The sequence below is a fragment of the Schistocerca serialis genome, chromosome 2 (genome assembly GCF_023864345.2).
Source record: "Schistocerca serialis cubense isolate TAMUIC-IGC-003099 chromosome 2, iqSchSeri2.2, whole genome shotgun sequence".
Lineage (NCBI taxonomy): Eukaryota > Metazoa > Arthropoda > Insecta > Orthoptera > Acrididae > Schistocerca > Schistocerca serialis.
Window position 1 is genome coordinate 510,995,495 of NC_064639.1, and position 14,766 is coordinate 511,010,260.

A 14,766-nucleotide genomic window follows, 5' to 3' on the forward strand; every position below is an offset into this window, starting at 1 on the left:
CCCACCGTACTTCACCCTCACCGGCAGTCCCCTACTTTAGCTCGCTTCTTCCTGGGGATGATTGTTACTGGGGTATCTTAACCTACTCCCTGTTTGTGGAACAGGATTCTTAACATATTTCCAAAATTCTTTTTGTGATCTTGTTTGTGGAGTATTTTGAAGTATTGCTCATGGAGATATGTCCGGTATTCCATAATATTATCGTCACCTTTCGAATTGACAATGTAACTTACGTAGTTCCCAAGAAGCCATATTATTGCATTATGTTTTGGTGTAGGAAAAAAGACCTTTTCTGGGAAGAAAATTAGATTCAAATTTAGCTCTCTCCCATCGCTGCGGGTCAGAAAGGCGACCTGCTGCTTTACCTCTTCCCAAATATCTTTACACCCTTTGCAGACAAAACGGTGATCCAAAGTGTCAGTCTCGTTGCATTTCTGACAAGTGTTTGTGTCACTGAGACCTATGGAATGGAGTTTCTCGTTAGTACTAATGACGTTATTCACCACTCTGTACCATGCCACCTGAACTTCCGTTGGTAGTAACTTGTTGTTAATGTTGTTCCATATAGTTTTCCAGTCGCGGTTTGGGTTCTTGGCCTGTGTCTTATTGCAATTTGCCGCCGTTCGTAAACTATTGAATATATAGCGATAGTTTCTCTTGCGTTTATTCCGTACTATACAGCTCATGTAGCTTAATTCAAAGTAGAAGAACCTAATATGTTTTAATTTATAATTAATCAGACTTATATCTATCGGCGGTTGGAAGCTTTGTGGTTGGAAAAAGTTGAATAATTTAGCTGTCAGACCGTCTGGTTGACTTTCGATAACTTGCAAAGACCGCTTAAGGAATAAGGCAATAGACCTTTTGTGGACATCTGTGAGACCGAGGCCTCCCTCTTCGGGTGGTAAAGTCAACGTGTCCACAGCAACTCGAAAGATATTCCCGTGCCAAATGTGTCTACATATGGTGGACATTATCGCTTTAGCTATTCCTTTGGGTATTGGCAAAATCTGTCCGATGTAAGTTGCTCTGGATAATACTGCTAAGTTTATCAACTTAATTTTTTGCTTGATATTGACGTCCCTCATATGATTTAAAATGAGCGCGCCACGGATCTTGTCGAGGACAGTTTTCCAGTTAGATGCTATTAGCCGAAGAGGGCAGCTGTAGAGGGTAACTCCCAGGGCAGTATGCCGGTCCACACTCCTCGCCCAAGGGACGGTGACGTCAGATAGTCCGTGCAGATTTAGAAAAACGCTCTTCGTGTCATTGATTCTCGCACCCGATGCGGTGCAGTACGACTGCAAGTTATCTGTTAACGTTGCGATGTCCGCGGCGCTGCGAATTATCACTCCTACGTCATCTGCGAATGCGTTCGTCACCTGTTTCATGCCTGACACTAGCATGCCCTCTAATGCGTCGTCTAACCTCCTTAAAAGTGGTTCCAAGGCAACTACGTATAACATCATTGACAATGGACTCCCCTGAGGGACTCCACTGGCTATGGGAATATCTTTAGTGCGATGACCATTAATAGTTACTTTCGTTGTTAAACCATTTAAGATGTTGGCTAAAACGTTCACATTACCCTCATTAAACCCCATGTAGGTCATGGTGTTCAGAAGATAGTCATGATTGACCCTGTCAAATGCCTTGCTAAAGTCTATAAAAGCCAGACCACCATTTGCTGTTGTATTTGCAAAAATGGAAACTATGTCCCTGTACGCACTTACAGTTGTAAAGATACTGCGCCCTGGAAGACAAGTCTGATGACTACCGCTGATCTTTCCTAAAATCGGTTGCAGTCTTTCTTTAAGAACCCTAGCTACGATTTTGTAGTCAGAATTCAATAGGCTTATGGGCCGTGTCTTTGTGATATCCTTTAAACCTGTGGTCCTGCCCTTTGGAAGTAACACTGTTATGCTCTGTTTGAAGGCCACTGGGACATCCACCCCATGAAGAATTTCGTTGATCATGTCCGTGAATGCATTGCCTATAATGTGCCAATACGTTCGGTAAAACTCCAGCGGCAGCCCATCTGGACCTGGTGACTTCTTAGAAGGTGAGCACCTAATTACGTCAAAAACGTCATCCGTGGTGAGGTCAGCATAGAAGTTGCGGTTGTCCTCTTCCGTTATAGTGTTCTCTAGGCCTGTTGACGATAAAAGGTCTCGTACAGCATTGTCGTCTATCTGATTGACACTATATAGGGTATTGTAAAATCGATACGCCTCGTCGATCATGTCCTTCTGGTTGGTGAGGACTCTCTGATCTTCGGCTCTGAGGGACCCTATAAAATTTCGTCGCCTTTGTTTGGCGTGTTGTATGAGGTGATATATTGAGGCATTTTCGTCGTCCACGATACTATGTGAGTGCGATCTGATTTTTAATCCTTCTAGCTGTGATCTCTTAATATTGAGTAGCGCTGCTTTTGTTTTGTTGATCTGTATTAAGATGTCCTGGGACATTGGCTCCTCGTAAAGATCGCGTAAGCAGGCGTAGTGGAACTCTGTTGTGTGTCTTATCCACCTCATCCTCTCCTTGCTAAAAGCTATCAGAGTCGCCCTTAATTTCTTCTTCGCCACAGCGGTCCACCATTCAACGTCGGACCGATGTTTGTGACGCACTCGTAAGGCGGCCCGCCAAGTCTCTTGTATTTCTGCAGCTAAGGCGTCCTCCAATAGCATGCTTATATTCAGTTTCCATAAGGGCCTGCCCCAGTAAGCCGACTGTGTTCTTAACCGTATGCTGCACTTAACGCCTAGGTGGTCGGAAATAAAGGTAGGTATTACTTCAACGCCAGCAACATCATTTTCTAAAGTAGATGAGACATAGAATCGGTCAATCCTACTTTGCGACCTGCTACTAAAGTAAGTAAATTTGACCAATGTAGGATATTTCAGTTCCCAAGCATCTGACCATTTCATGTGCGACACCAGATACTGTAACTCCTCGGACTTATTAAAATTTGGCCGTTGGTCCTTGTCAGTGAGTACGCAATTCCAGTCACCTCCAAGCAAAACATCAGCAGGATTGTCCTGAAGTAAAATTAAGATATCACGTCTGTAAAACGTGGCCCTTTCTTCTCGTGCATTGTTGCCTGATGGTGCGTAAACATTTATAATAGCTGTATTATGGATGTTACACCGAATGCCCCTCCCAGAGTCTAATTTACAAATGTCTGTCATTTCGATGCCCTCTCTGGCAAGAATAGCCGTCCCACAACTATGTTCAAGAGAAACATTTATAATGGCATTGAATCCTGGGACAAGAAGGTCTCGAATGAGCACTTCCTGTAAAAGGGCAATATCGGTGTCCGACTGATAGAGAAAATCTTGAAGTGCGGCTATTTTAGTGGCATTTTGAATTTTGTTAATATTTAATGTGGTCACATTATAAGTTTGGAGCATGTGCCAGATAGTTCATGTAAGTTTATTGACTGCATAATACGTTCATATGGAATCTGTCTGTCGTCATCAGTCCCTCGTTTAGTCTCAAGGCGATCTTGCCAACTCTATTAATAAAAAAGGTCTTCTTCTTGACTTGGGTCACCGTCCATGTTATCGACACCCTGTTCTGCGTCATCGTCCGCCCAATTGACTGGTGCTGCTGGTGCGTGTTGACCTGGCAATGAACCACCTCCTGGAACTTTGGTCGTGATCCCAGTTTGCGATGGGTGATGTTCACCCCCCGGGTCTTCTTGCCTTTCCTTTCTGTTTGAGTGCCCAGTAGTCCCTGCTGGCTCCAGATCTTCTGCCTTCTGATCCTTGTTCTGTAGATGTTTCAGCTTTTCCCTGAGAGCTGGGGCCAAAGACTCTGCCGCTTGGTGTGCCAAACGACGCTTTTTTGACTTCTTCCTCCTCCGCAGGGATCCCGTAGGAGACAAGTCAGGCGAATGTTCTGGTGGTTCGGTGGAAGAAGACAGTGGTGAGAGCGGTTCTGTCGTTGTCTCAGAGATCCTCGCGTTAATATCTCTAAGAGCCTCAGTTGGGGGTTCCTTCACTTCCGCATCTGTCGGTTGGGATTCCGGAGTTTGGCCTCCTTGCATTTCCGGGTGGTGTACGACTGGATTACGGACACCAGCGTCGCCATCACGCGACAGCCTTTCAGCCCGTTCGCCCTGTGCGTCTGGCGGGAGGTCGAGATGTTTGTCGACTTCCGTCGGTGACTTGGTATATTCTTGGGGCACTTCGTGCCGCTGCGAGTCCGAAGACGGCTGTTCAGTACCTACGTCGTTGCATGACTGTATCCTCTCCCGCAGTTCTGTTTGTCTGCCTTCCGTATCACATATCGCAGTTGTGACGGCGTAAGAGGGCCTAACAGCAGCTGCCCGTTCATCCACAGAGGCGGCCAACTCCGTGGCGGTTGTGGCGGCCGCCAGTGCTTCGACTTGTTCCACGTGCTCAACTGTTGACGTTTCTGCAGATTTGCGACCGTACGTGGCAGCCGCGTACGTTAACTGAAGGCTGACAGCAGCGCCAGGAACCGCAACCTCCCCGGTCGGTAGCTGTGGGACACGCCGTTTGGGACATTCACTGCGTATGTGCTCTGGTGAGTTGCACAATGCACATCTCTTGGGTTGACCGTCGTAGATAACTATGGCGCGGTGTCCACATACATTTACATATGACGGTATGTGCCTTTGAAGATCTATCTTAACTTGGCGGACTCCATTCAGGACAGGAAACATATGTGGCTCCGACCAGTTTTCAGCAATATTCGAAATAACACGGCCATACGGTCGAAGGATTGTATTAACTTCCTCTGCAGGAACCTCAAATGGCAACTCAAAGACCCTAATTGTACGTATGCCTAATCCGGCGTGTGAGACGGAAACATCACTCACTGTACCGTCGGAATGTTTAAACTTCAGTACTCCGCCACACTTATCCATAATAGAGACACACAAATCTGGGTTGGTCAGCTTCACAAAGGCCGCATTTGAAACGAACGATAAATGCACACCTATTATGTCATTGCCAGTAATCTTAACAGCGTCGAGTAACCACTGTTTTACTTCATATGCCTTAGGCCTCAAGAAATTTCGGTCGAAAGTAAACTTAATCGTGTCTTTCCTCATGACAGTAATCGCGTTCATTCTATCTTGAAATCAGGAAACATAACCTAACTCGCAAAGGTAACGAAGTGACTAACCTCGTGACAGCAAACAGCCGTTGTTTACTTCAAGACGCCAAGCCAGCCGCCACACGTCCGTCCCGCACCGCGGCTGCGACTCGAATGCCGCACACTCGGCCACCTCGTCTGCTGGAACTACAGTTGTGTCTTTGGCGAGTGCTTGCGGAAAGAAGACATTTGTCGATTCGAAAACACATTCAAAACATGGTACTGGGCCGGTGTTAACGTCTAATGCCAAGCTGCAGTGCGGCCGACCAAGCTCCCACTGGCGAATCGTTTAATGACAGCATCCGTCCATGTGGATATGCGATCGGGTAAAATCATTGGCCCAATTATCTACTGCAGGAATAAGCATTGTATCGACATGCAGTGTCGTCTAATGCAAATGAGAAAGGTGCTGTGCATTCTTTTGCACGACTTACTGCAACGAAACGTACAGCTCGATACGCTACACTGATATTGCTTGCAAGGTTTTGACGTCCCCCCTAGCCCAAGATTGTCCTGCTGTTTGCGATGGAGCTTGGTGTTTGGGCGGCCACTAGCGACGGATGTCTGCAAACTCAAGTCTCTCCAGTAGGCCCTGCCAAATGGCTTCTGTAGATGGCGGCCTGACTTTAAAGAACAAACTGTCGGAAGGCGACAGTTGTGCTACAGATGGATTATTAAAGGCACGATACGTTAAAATGACTGCGACAGATATGCACTTAAATATAAATAAGAACTCGTCGTTCGCAAATACCAACATACTCTTTGCTGGAGCCGAAATTTGATTGGTTTATAGATCTCGAATTGATGTTTAATTCGAAGGGCATACGCTATGGAATGTTGTGCGCTTTCATCTGGTAGGCAGTTTTGTCTCTTATTTCATACACACGCTATCTGCCACGTACACGCGTCGATGTTACTACTGAGTGGCGTTTCGCACGGAGAAGGAGTGACCGCAAACGCGTGCTTTACGTAAAATTCTTCGACGAGGATGGGATTCGAACCCACGCGTGCAGAGCACATTGGATTAGCTGTCCAACGCCTTAACCACTCGGCCACCTCGTCTGCTGGAGCTACAGTTGTGTCTTTGGCGAGTGCTTGCGGAAAGAAGACATTTGTCGATTCGAAAACACATTCAAAACATGGTACTGGGCCGGTGTTAACGTCTAATGCCAAGCTGCAGTGCGGCCGACCAAGCTCCCACTGGCGAATCGTTTAATGACAGCATCCGTCCATATGGATATGCGATCGGGTAAAATCATTGGCCCAATTATCTACTGCAGGAATAAGCATTGTATCGACATGCAGTGTCGTCTAATGCAAATGAGAAAGGTGCTGTGCATTCTTTTGCACGACTTACTGCAACGAAACGTACAGCTCGATACGCTACACTGATATTGCTTGCAAGGTTTTGACGTCCCCCCTAGCCCAAGATTGTCCTGCTGTTTGCGATGGAGCTTGGTGTTTGGGCGGCCACTAGCGACGGATGTCTGCAAACTCAAGTCTCTCCAGTAGGCCCTGCCAAATGGCTTCTGTAGATGGCGGCCTGACTTTAAAGGTACAGATGGATTATTAAAGGCACGATACGTTAAAATGACTGCGACAGATATGCACTTAAATATAAATAAGAACTCGTCGTTCGCAAATACCAACATACTCTTTGCTGGAGCCGAAATTTGATTGGTTTATAGATCTCGAATTGATGTTTAATTCGAAGGGCATACGCTATGGAATGTTGTGCGCTTTCATCTGGTAGGCAGTTTAGTCACTTATTTCATACACACGCTATCTGCCACGTACACGCGTCGATGTTACTACTGAGTGGCGTTTCGCACGGAGAAGGAGTGACCGCAAAAGCGTGCTTTACGTAAATTTCTTCGACGAGGATGGGATTCGAACCCACGCGTGCAGAGCACATTGGATTAGCAGTCCAACGCCTTAACCACTCGGCCACCTCGTCTGCTGGAACTACAGTTGTGTCTTTGGCGAGTGCTTGCGGAAAGAAGACATTTGTCGATTCGAAAACACATTCAAAACATGGTACTGGGCCGGTGTTAACGTCTAATGCCAAGCTGCAGTGCGGCCGACCAAGCTCCCACTGGCGAATCGTTTAATGACAGCATCCGTCCATATGGATATGCGATCGGGTAAAATCATTGGCCCAATTATCTACTGCAGGAATAAGCATTGTATCGACATGCAGTGTCGTCTAATGCAAATGAGAAAGGTGCTGTGCATTCTTTTGCACGACTTACTGCAACGAAACGTACAGCTCGATACGCTACACTGATATTGCTTGCAAGGTTTTGACGTCCCCCCTAGCCCAAGATTGTCCTGCTGTTTGCGATGGAGCTTGGTGTTTGGGCGGCCACTAGCGACGGATGTCTGCAAACTCAAGTCTCTCCAGTAGGCCCTGCCAAATGGCTTCTGTAGATGGCGGCCTGACTTTAAAGAACAAACTGTCGGAAGGCGACAGTTGTGCTACAGATGGATTATTAAAGGCACGATACGTTAAAATGACTGCGACAGATATGCACTTAAATATAAATAAGAACTCGTCGTTCGCAAATACCAACATACTCTTTGCTGGAGCCGAAATTTGATTGGTTTATAGATCTCGAATTGATGTTTAATTCGAAGGGCATACGCTATGGAATGTTGTGCGCTTTCATCTGGTAGGCAGTTTTGTCTCTTATTTCATACACACGCTATCTGCCACGTACACGCGTCGATGTTACTACTGAGTGGCGTTTCGCACGGAGAAGGAGTGACCGCAAACGCGTGCTTTACGTAAAATTCTTCGACGAGGATGGGATTCGAACCCACGCGTGCAGAGCACATTGGATTAGCTGTCCAACGCCTTAACCACTCGGCCACCTCGTCTGCTGGAGCTACAGTTGTGTCTTTGGCGAGTGCTTGCGGAAAGAAGACATTTGTCGATTCGAAAACACATTCAAAACATGGTACTGGGCCGGTGTTAACGTCTAATGCCAAGCTGCAGTGCGGCCGACCAAGCTCCCACTGGCGAATCGTTTAATGACAGCATCCGTCCATATGGATATGCGATCGGGTAAAATCATTGGCCCAATTATCTACTGCAGGAATAAGCATTGTATCGACATGCAGTGTCGTCTAATGCAAATGAGAAAGGTGCTGTGCATTCTTTTGCACGACTTACTGCAACGAAACGTACAGCTCGATACGCTACACTGATATTGCTTGCAAGGTTTTGACGTCCCCCCTAGCCCAAGATTGTCCTGCTGTTTGCGATGGAGCTTGGTGTTTGGGCGGCCACTAGCGACGGATGTCTGCAAACTCAAGTCTCTCCAGTATGCCCTGCCAAATGGCTTCTGTAGATGGCGGCCTGACTTTAAAGAACAAACTGTCGGAAGGCGACAGTTGTGCTACAGATGGATTATTAAAGGCACGATACGTTAAAATGACTGCGACAGATATGCACTTAAATATAAATAAGAACTCGTCGTTCGCAAATACCAACATACTCTTTGCTGGAGCCGAAATTTGATTGGTTTATAGATCTCGAATTGATGTTTAATTCGAAGGGCATACGCTATGGAATGTTGTGCGCTTTCATCTGGTAGGCAGTTTAGTCACTTATTTCATACACACGCTATCTGCCACGTACACGCGTCGATGTTACTACTGAGTGGCGTTTCGCACGGAGAAGGAGTGACCGCAAAAGCGTGCTTTTTTTTACGTAAATTTCTTCGACGAGGATGGGATTCGAACCCACGCGTGCAGAGCACATTGGATTAGCAGTCCAACGCCTTAACCACTCGGCCACCTCGTCTGCTGGAACTACAGTTGTGTCTTTGGCGAGTGCTTGCGGAAAGAAGACATTTGTCGATTCGAAAACACATTCAAAACATGGTACTGTGCCGGTGTTAACGTCTAATGCCAAGCTGCAGTGCGGCCGACCAAGCTCCCACTGGCGAATCGTTTAATGACAGCATCCGTCCATATGGATATGCGATCGGGTAAAATCATTGGCCCAATTATCTACTGCAGGAATAAGCATTGTATCGACATGCAGTGTCGTCTAATGCAAATGAGAAAGGTGCTGTGCATTCTTTTGCACGACTTACTGCAACGAAACGTACAGCTCGATACGCTACACTGATATTGCTTGCAAGGTTTTGACGTCCCCCCTAGCCCAAGATTGTCCTGCTGTTTGCGATGGAGCTTGGTGTTTGGGCGGCCACTAGCGACGGATGTCTGCAAACTCAAGTCTCTCCAGTAGGCCCTGCCAAATGGCTTCTGTAGATGGCGGCCTGACTTTAAAAAACAAACTGTCGGAAGGCGACAGTTGTGCTACAGATGGATTATTAAAGGTACGATACGTTAAAATGACTGCGACAGATATGCACTTAAATATAAATAAGAACTCGTCGTTCGCAAATACCAACATACTCTTTGCTGGAGCCGAAATTTGATTGGTTTATAGATCTCGAATTGATGTTTAATTCGAAGGGCATACGCTATGGAATGTTGTGCGCTTTCATCTGGTAGGCAGTTTAGTCACTTATTTCATACACACGCTATCTGCCACGTGCACGCGTCGATGTTACTACTGAGTGGCGTTTCGCACGGAGAAGGAGTGACCGCAAAAGCGTGCTCTACGTAAATTTCTTCGACGAGGATGGGATTCGAACCCACGCGTGCAGAGCACATTGGATTAGCAGTCCAACGCCTTAACCACTCGGCCACCTCGTCTGCTGGAACTACAGTTGTGTCTTTGGCGAGTGCTTGCGGAAAGAAGACATTTGTCGATTCGAAAACACATTCAAAACATGGTACTGGGCCGGTGTTAACGTCTAATGCCAAGCTGCAGTGCGGCCGACCAAGCTCCCACTGGCGAATCGTTTAATGACAGCATCCGTCCATATGGATATGCGATCGGGTAAAATCATTGGCCCAATTATCTACTGCAGGAATAAGCATTGTATCGACATGCAGTGTCGTCTAATGCAAATGAGAAAGGTGCTGTGCATTCTTTTGTACGACTTACTGCAACGAAACGTACAGCTCGATACGCTACACTGATATTGCTTGCAAGGTTTTGACGTCCCCCCTAGCCCAAGATTGTCCTGCTGTTTGCGATGGAGCTTGGTGTTTGGGCGGCCACTAGCGACGGATGTCTGCAAACTCAAGTCTCTCCAGTAGGCCCTGCCAAATGGCTTCTGTAGATGGCGGCCTGACTTTAAAGAACAAACTGTCGGAATGCGACAGTCCGACAGTTTGCTACAGATGGATTATTAAAGGCACGATACGTTAAAATGACTGCGACAGATATGCACTTAAATATAAATAAGAACTCGTCGTTCGCAAATACCAACATACTCTTTGCTGGAGCCGAAATTTGATTGGTTTATAGATCTCGAATTGATGTTTAATTCGAAGGGCATACGCTATGGAATGTTGTGCGCTTTCATCTGGTAGGCAGTTTAGTCACTTATTTCATACACACGCTATCTGCCACGTACACGCGTCGATGTTACTACTGAGTGGCGTTTCGCACGGAGAAGGAGTGACCGCAAAAGCGTGCTTTACGTAAATTTCTTCGACGAGGATGGGATTCGAACCCACGCGTGCAGAGCACATTGGATTAGCAGTCCAACGCCTTAACCACTCGGCCACCTCGTCTGCTGGAACTACAGTTGTGTCTTTGGCGAGTGCTTGCGGAAAGAAGACATTTGTCGATTCGAAAACACATTCAAAACATGGTACTGGGCCGGTGTTAACGTCTAATGCCAAGCTGCAGTGCGGCCGACCAAGCTCCCACTGGCGAATCGTTTAATGACAGCATCCGTCCATATGGATATGCGATCGGGTAAAATCATTGGCCCAATTATCTACTGCAGGAATAAGCATTGTATCGACATGCAGTGTCGTCTAATGCAAATGAGAAAGGTGCTGTGCATTCTTTTGCACGACTTACTGCAACGAAACGTACAGCTCGATACGCTACACTGATATTGCTTGCAAGGTTTTGACGTCCCCCCTAGCCCAAGATTGTCCTGCTGTTTGCGATGGAGCTTGGTGTTTGGGCGGCCACTAGCGACGAATGTCTGCAAACTCAAGTCTCTCCAGTAGGCCCTGCCAAATGGCTTCTGTAGATGGCGGCCTGACTTTAAAGAACAAACTGTCGGAAGGCGACAGTTGTGCTACAGATGGATTATTAAAGGCACGATACGTTAAAATGACTGCGACAGATATGCACTTAAATATAAATAAGAACTCGTCGTTCGCAAATACCAACATACTCTTTGCTGCAGCCGAAATTTGATTGGTTTATAGATCTCGAATTGATGTTTAATTCGAAGGGCATACGCTATGGAATGTTGTGCGCTTTCATCTGGTAGGCAGTTTAGTCACTTATTTCATACACACGCTATCTGCCACGTACACGCGTCGATGTTACTACTGAGTGGCGTTTCGCACGGAGAAGGAGTGACCGCAAAAGCGTGCTTTACGTAAATTTCTTCGACGAGGATGGGATTCGAACCCACGAGTGCAGAGCACATTGGATTAGCAGTCCAACGCCTTAACCACTCGGCCACCTCGTCTGCTGGAACTACAGTTGTGTCTTTGGCGAGTGCTTGCGGAAAGAAGACATTTGTCGATTCGAAAACACATTCAAAACATGGTACTGGGCCGGTGTTAACGTCTAATGCCAAGCTGCAGTGCGGCCGACCAAGCTCCCACTGGCGAATCGTTTAATGACAGCATCCGTCCATATGGATATGCGATCGGGTAAAATCATTGGCCCAATTATCTACTGCAGGAATAAGCATTGTATCGACATGCAGTGTCGTCTAATGCAAATGAGAAAGGTGCTGTGCATTCTTTTGCACGACTTACTGCAACGAAACGTACAGCTCGATACGCTACACTGATATTGCTTGCAAGGTTTTGACGTCCCCCCTAGCCCAAGATTGTCCTGCTGTTTGCGATGGAGCTTGGTGTTTGGGCGGCCACTAGCGACGGATGTCTGCAAAGTCAAGTCTCTCCAGGAGGCCCTGCCAAATGGCTTCTGTAGATGGCGGCCTGACTTTAAATTATTAAAGGCACGATACGTTAAAATGACTGCGACAGATATGCACTTAAATATAAATAAGAACTCGTCGTTCGCAAATACCAACATACTCTTTGCTGGAGCCGAAATTAGATTGGTTTATAGATCTCGAATTGGTGTTTAATTCGAAGGGCATACGCTATGGAATGTTGTGCGCTTTCATCTGGTAGGCAGTTTTGTCTCTTATTTCATACACACGCTATCTGCCATGTACACGCGTCGATGTTACTACTGAGTGGCGTTTCGCACGGAGAAGGAGTGACCGCAAAAGCGTGCTTTACGTAAATTTCTTCGACGAGGATGGGATTCGAACCCACGAGTGCAGAGCACATTGGATTAGCAGTCCAACGCCTTAACCACTCGGCCACCTCGTCTGCTGGAACTACAGTTGTGTCTTTGGCGAGTGCTTGCGGAAAGAAGACATTTGTCGATTCGAAAACACATTCAAAACATGGTACTGGGCCGGTGTTAACGTCTAATGCCAAGCTGCAGTGCGGCCGACCAAGCTCCCACTGGCGAATCGTTTAATGACAGCATCCGTCCATATGGATATGCGATCGGGTAAAATCATTGGCCCAATTATCTACTGCAGGAATAAGCATTGTATCGACATGCAGTGTCGTCTAATGCAAATGAGAAAGGTGCTGTGCATTCTTTTGCACGACTTACTGCAACGAAACGTACAGCTCGATACGCTACACTGATATTGCTTGCAAGGTTTAACAGATGGATTATTAAAGGCACGATACGTTAAAATGACTGCGACAGATATGCACTTAAATATAAATAAGAACTCGTCCTTCGCAAATACCAACATACTCTTTGCTGGAGCCGAAATTTGATTGGTTTGTAGATCTCGAATTGATGTTTAATTCGAAGGGCATACGCTATGGAATGTTGTGCGCTTTCATCTGGTAGGCAGTTTTGTCACTTATTTCATACACACGCTATCTGCCACGTACACGCGTCGATGTTACTACTGAGTGGCGTTTCGCACGGAGAAGGAGTGACCGAAAAAGCGTGCTTTACGTAAATTTCTTCGACGAGGATGGGATTCGAACCCACGAGTGCAGAGCACATTGGATTAGCAGTCCAACGCCTTAACCACTCGGCCACCTCGTCTGCTGGAACTACAGTTGTGTCTTTGGCGAGTGCTTGCGGAAAGAAGACATTTGTCGATTCGAAAACACATTCAAAACATGGTACTGGGCCGGTGTTAACGTCTAATGCCAAGCTGCAGTGCGGCCGACCAAGCTCCCACTGGCGAATCGTTTAATGACAGCATCCGTCCATATGGATATGCGATCGGGTAAAATCATTGGCCCAATTATCTACTGCAGGAATAAGCATTGTATCGACATGCAGTGTCGTCTAATGCAAATGAGAAAGGTGCTGTGCATTCTTTTGCACGACTTACTGCAACGAAACGTACAGCTCGATACGCTACACTGATATTGCTTGCAAGGTTTTGACGTCCCCCCTAGCCCAAGATTGTCCTGCTGTTTGCGATGGAGCTTGGTGTTTGGGCGGCCACTAGCGACGGATGTCTGCAAAGTCAAGTCTCTCCAGTAGGCCCTGCCAAATGGCTTCTGTAGATGGCGGCCTGACTTTAAATTATTAAAGGCACGATACGTTAAAATGACTGCGACAGATATGCACTTAAATATAAATAAGAACTCGTCGTTCGCAAATACCAACATACTCTTTGCTGGAGCCGAAATTAGATTGGTTTATAGATCTCGAATTGGTGTTTAATTCGAAGGGCATACGCTATGGAATGTTGTGCGCTTTCATCTGGTAGGCAGTTTTGTCTCTTATTTCATACACACGCTATCTGCCATGTACACGCGTCGATGTTACTACTGAGTGGCGTTTCGCACGGAGAAGGAGTGACCGCAAAAGCGTGCTTTACGTAAATTTCTTCGACGAGGATGGGATTCGAACCCACGAGTGCAGAGCACATTGGATTAGCAGTCCAACGCCTTAACCACTCGGCCACCTCGTCTGCTGGAACTACAGTTGTGTCTTTGGCGAGTGCTTGCGGAAAGAAGACATTTGTCGATTCGAAAACACATTCAAAACATGGTACTGGGCCGGTGTTAACGTCTAATGCCAAGCTGCAGTGCGGCCGACCAAGCTCCCACTGTCGAATCGTTTAATGACAGCATCCGTCCATATGGATATGCGATCGGGTAAAATCATTGGCCCAATTATCTACTGCAGGAATAAGCATTGTATCGACATGCAGTGTCGTCTAATGCAAATGAGAAAGGTGCTGTGCATTCTTTTGCACGACTTACTGCAACGAAACGTACAGCTCGATACGCTACACTGATATTGCTTGCAAGGTTTAACAGATGGATTATTAAAGGCACGATACGTTAAAATGACTGCGACAGATATGCACTTAAATATAAATAAGAACTCGTCCTTTGCAAATACCAACATACTCTTTGCTGGAGCCGAAATTTGATTGGTTTGTAGATCTCGAATTGATGTTTAATTCGAAGGGCATACGCTATGGAATGTTGTGCGCTTTCATCTGGTAG

At 46.5% G+C, this 14,766-nt stretch overlaps 10 non-coding genes across 10 annotated transcripts; all 10 read right to left on the bottom strand.

Moving 5' to 3' along the window:
• Positions 1-6,104: 6,104 nt before the first annotated feature.
• On the bottom strand, positions 6,105-6,186 carry Trnas-gcu (transfer RNA serine (anticodon GCU)). The gene has a single exon. It is a non-coding gene; the product is annotated as a tRNA-Ser (tRNA).
• An 813-nt stretch (positions 6,187-6,999) lies between these two features.
• Trnas-gcu (transfer RNA serine (anticodon GCU)) lies at positions 7,000-7,081 on the bottom strand. The gene has a single exon. It is a non-coding gene; the product is annotated as a tRNA-Ser (tRNA).
• Positions 7,082-7,922: 841 nt separating this feature from the next.
• Trnas-gcu (transfer RNA serine (anticodon GCU)) lies at positions 7,923-8,004 on the bottom strand. The gene has a single exon. It is a non-coding gene; the product is annotated as a tRNA-Ser (tRNA).
• An 846-nt stretch (positions 8,005-8,850) lies between these two features.
• On the bottom strand, positions 8,851-8,932 carry Trnas-gcu (transfer RNA serine (anticodon GCU)). Its single transcript has one exon. It is a non-coding gene; the product is annotated as a tRNA-Ser (tRNA).
• Positions 8,933-9,773: 841 nt separating this feature from the next.
• Trnas-gcu (transfer RNA serine (anticodon GCU)) lies at positions 9,774-9,855 on the bottom strand. The gene has a single exon. It is a non-coding gene; the product is annotated as a tRNA-Ser (tRNA).
• An 848-nt stretch (positions 9,856-10,703) lies between these two features.
• Trnas-gcu (transfer RNA serine (anticodon GCU)) lies at positions 10,704-10,785 on the bottom strand. Its single transcript has one exon. It is a non-coding gene; the product is annotated as a tRNA-Ser (tRNA).
• An 841-nt stretch (positions 10,786-11,626) lies between these two features.
• Trnas-gcu (transfer RNA serine (anticodon GCU)) lies at positions 11,627-11,708 on the bottom strand. Its single transcript has one exon. It is a non-coding gene; the product is annotated as a tRNA-Ser (tRNA).
• Positions 11,709-12,509: 801 nt separating this feature from the next.
• Positions 12,510-12,591, bottom strand: Trnas-gcu (transfer RNA serine (anticodon GCU)). The gene has a single exon. It is a non-coding gene; the product is annotated as a tRNA-Ser (tRNA).
• A 666-nt stretch (positions 12,592-13,257) lies between these two features.
• Positions 13,258-13,339, bottom strand: Trnas-gcu (transfer RNA serine (anticodon GCU)). Its single transcript has one exon. It is a non-coding gene; the product is annotated as a tRNA-Ser (tRNA).
• An 801-nt stretch (positions 13,340-14,140) lies between these two features.
• Positions 14,141-14,222, bottom strand: Trnas-gcu (transfer RNA serine (anticodon GCU)). Its single transcript has one exon. It is a non-coding gene; the product is annotated as a tRNA-Ser (tRNA).
• Between the last annotated feature and the right edge of the window lie 544 nt (positions 14,223-14,766).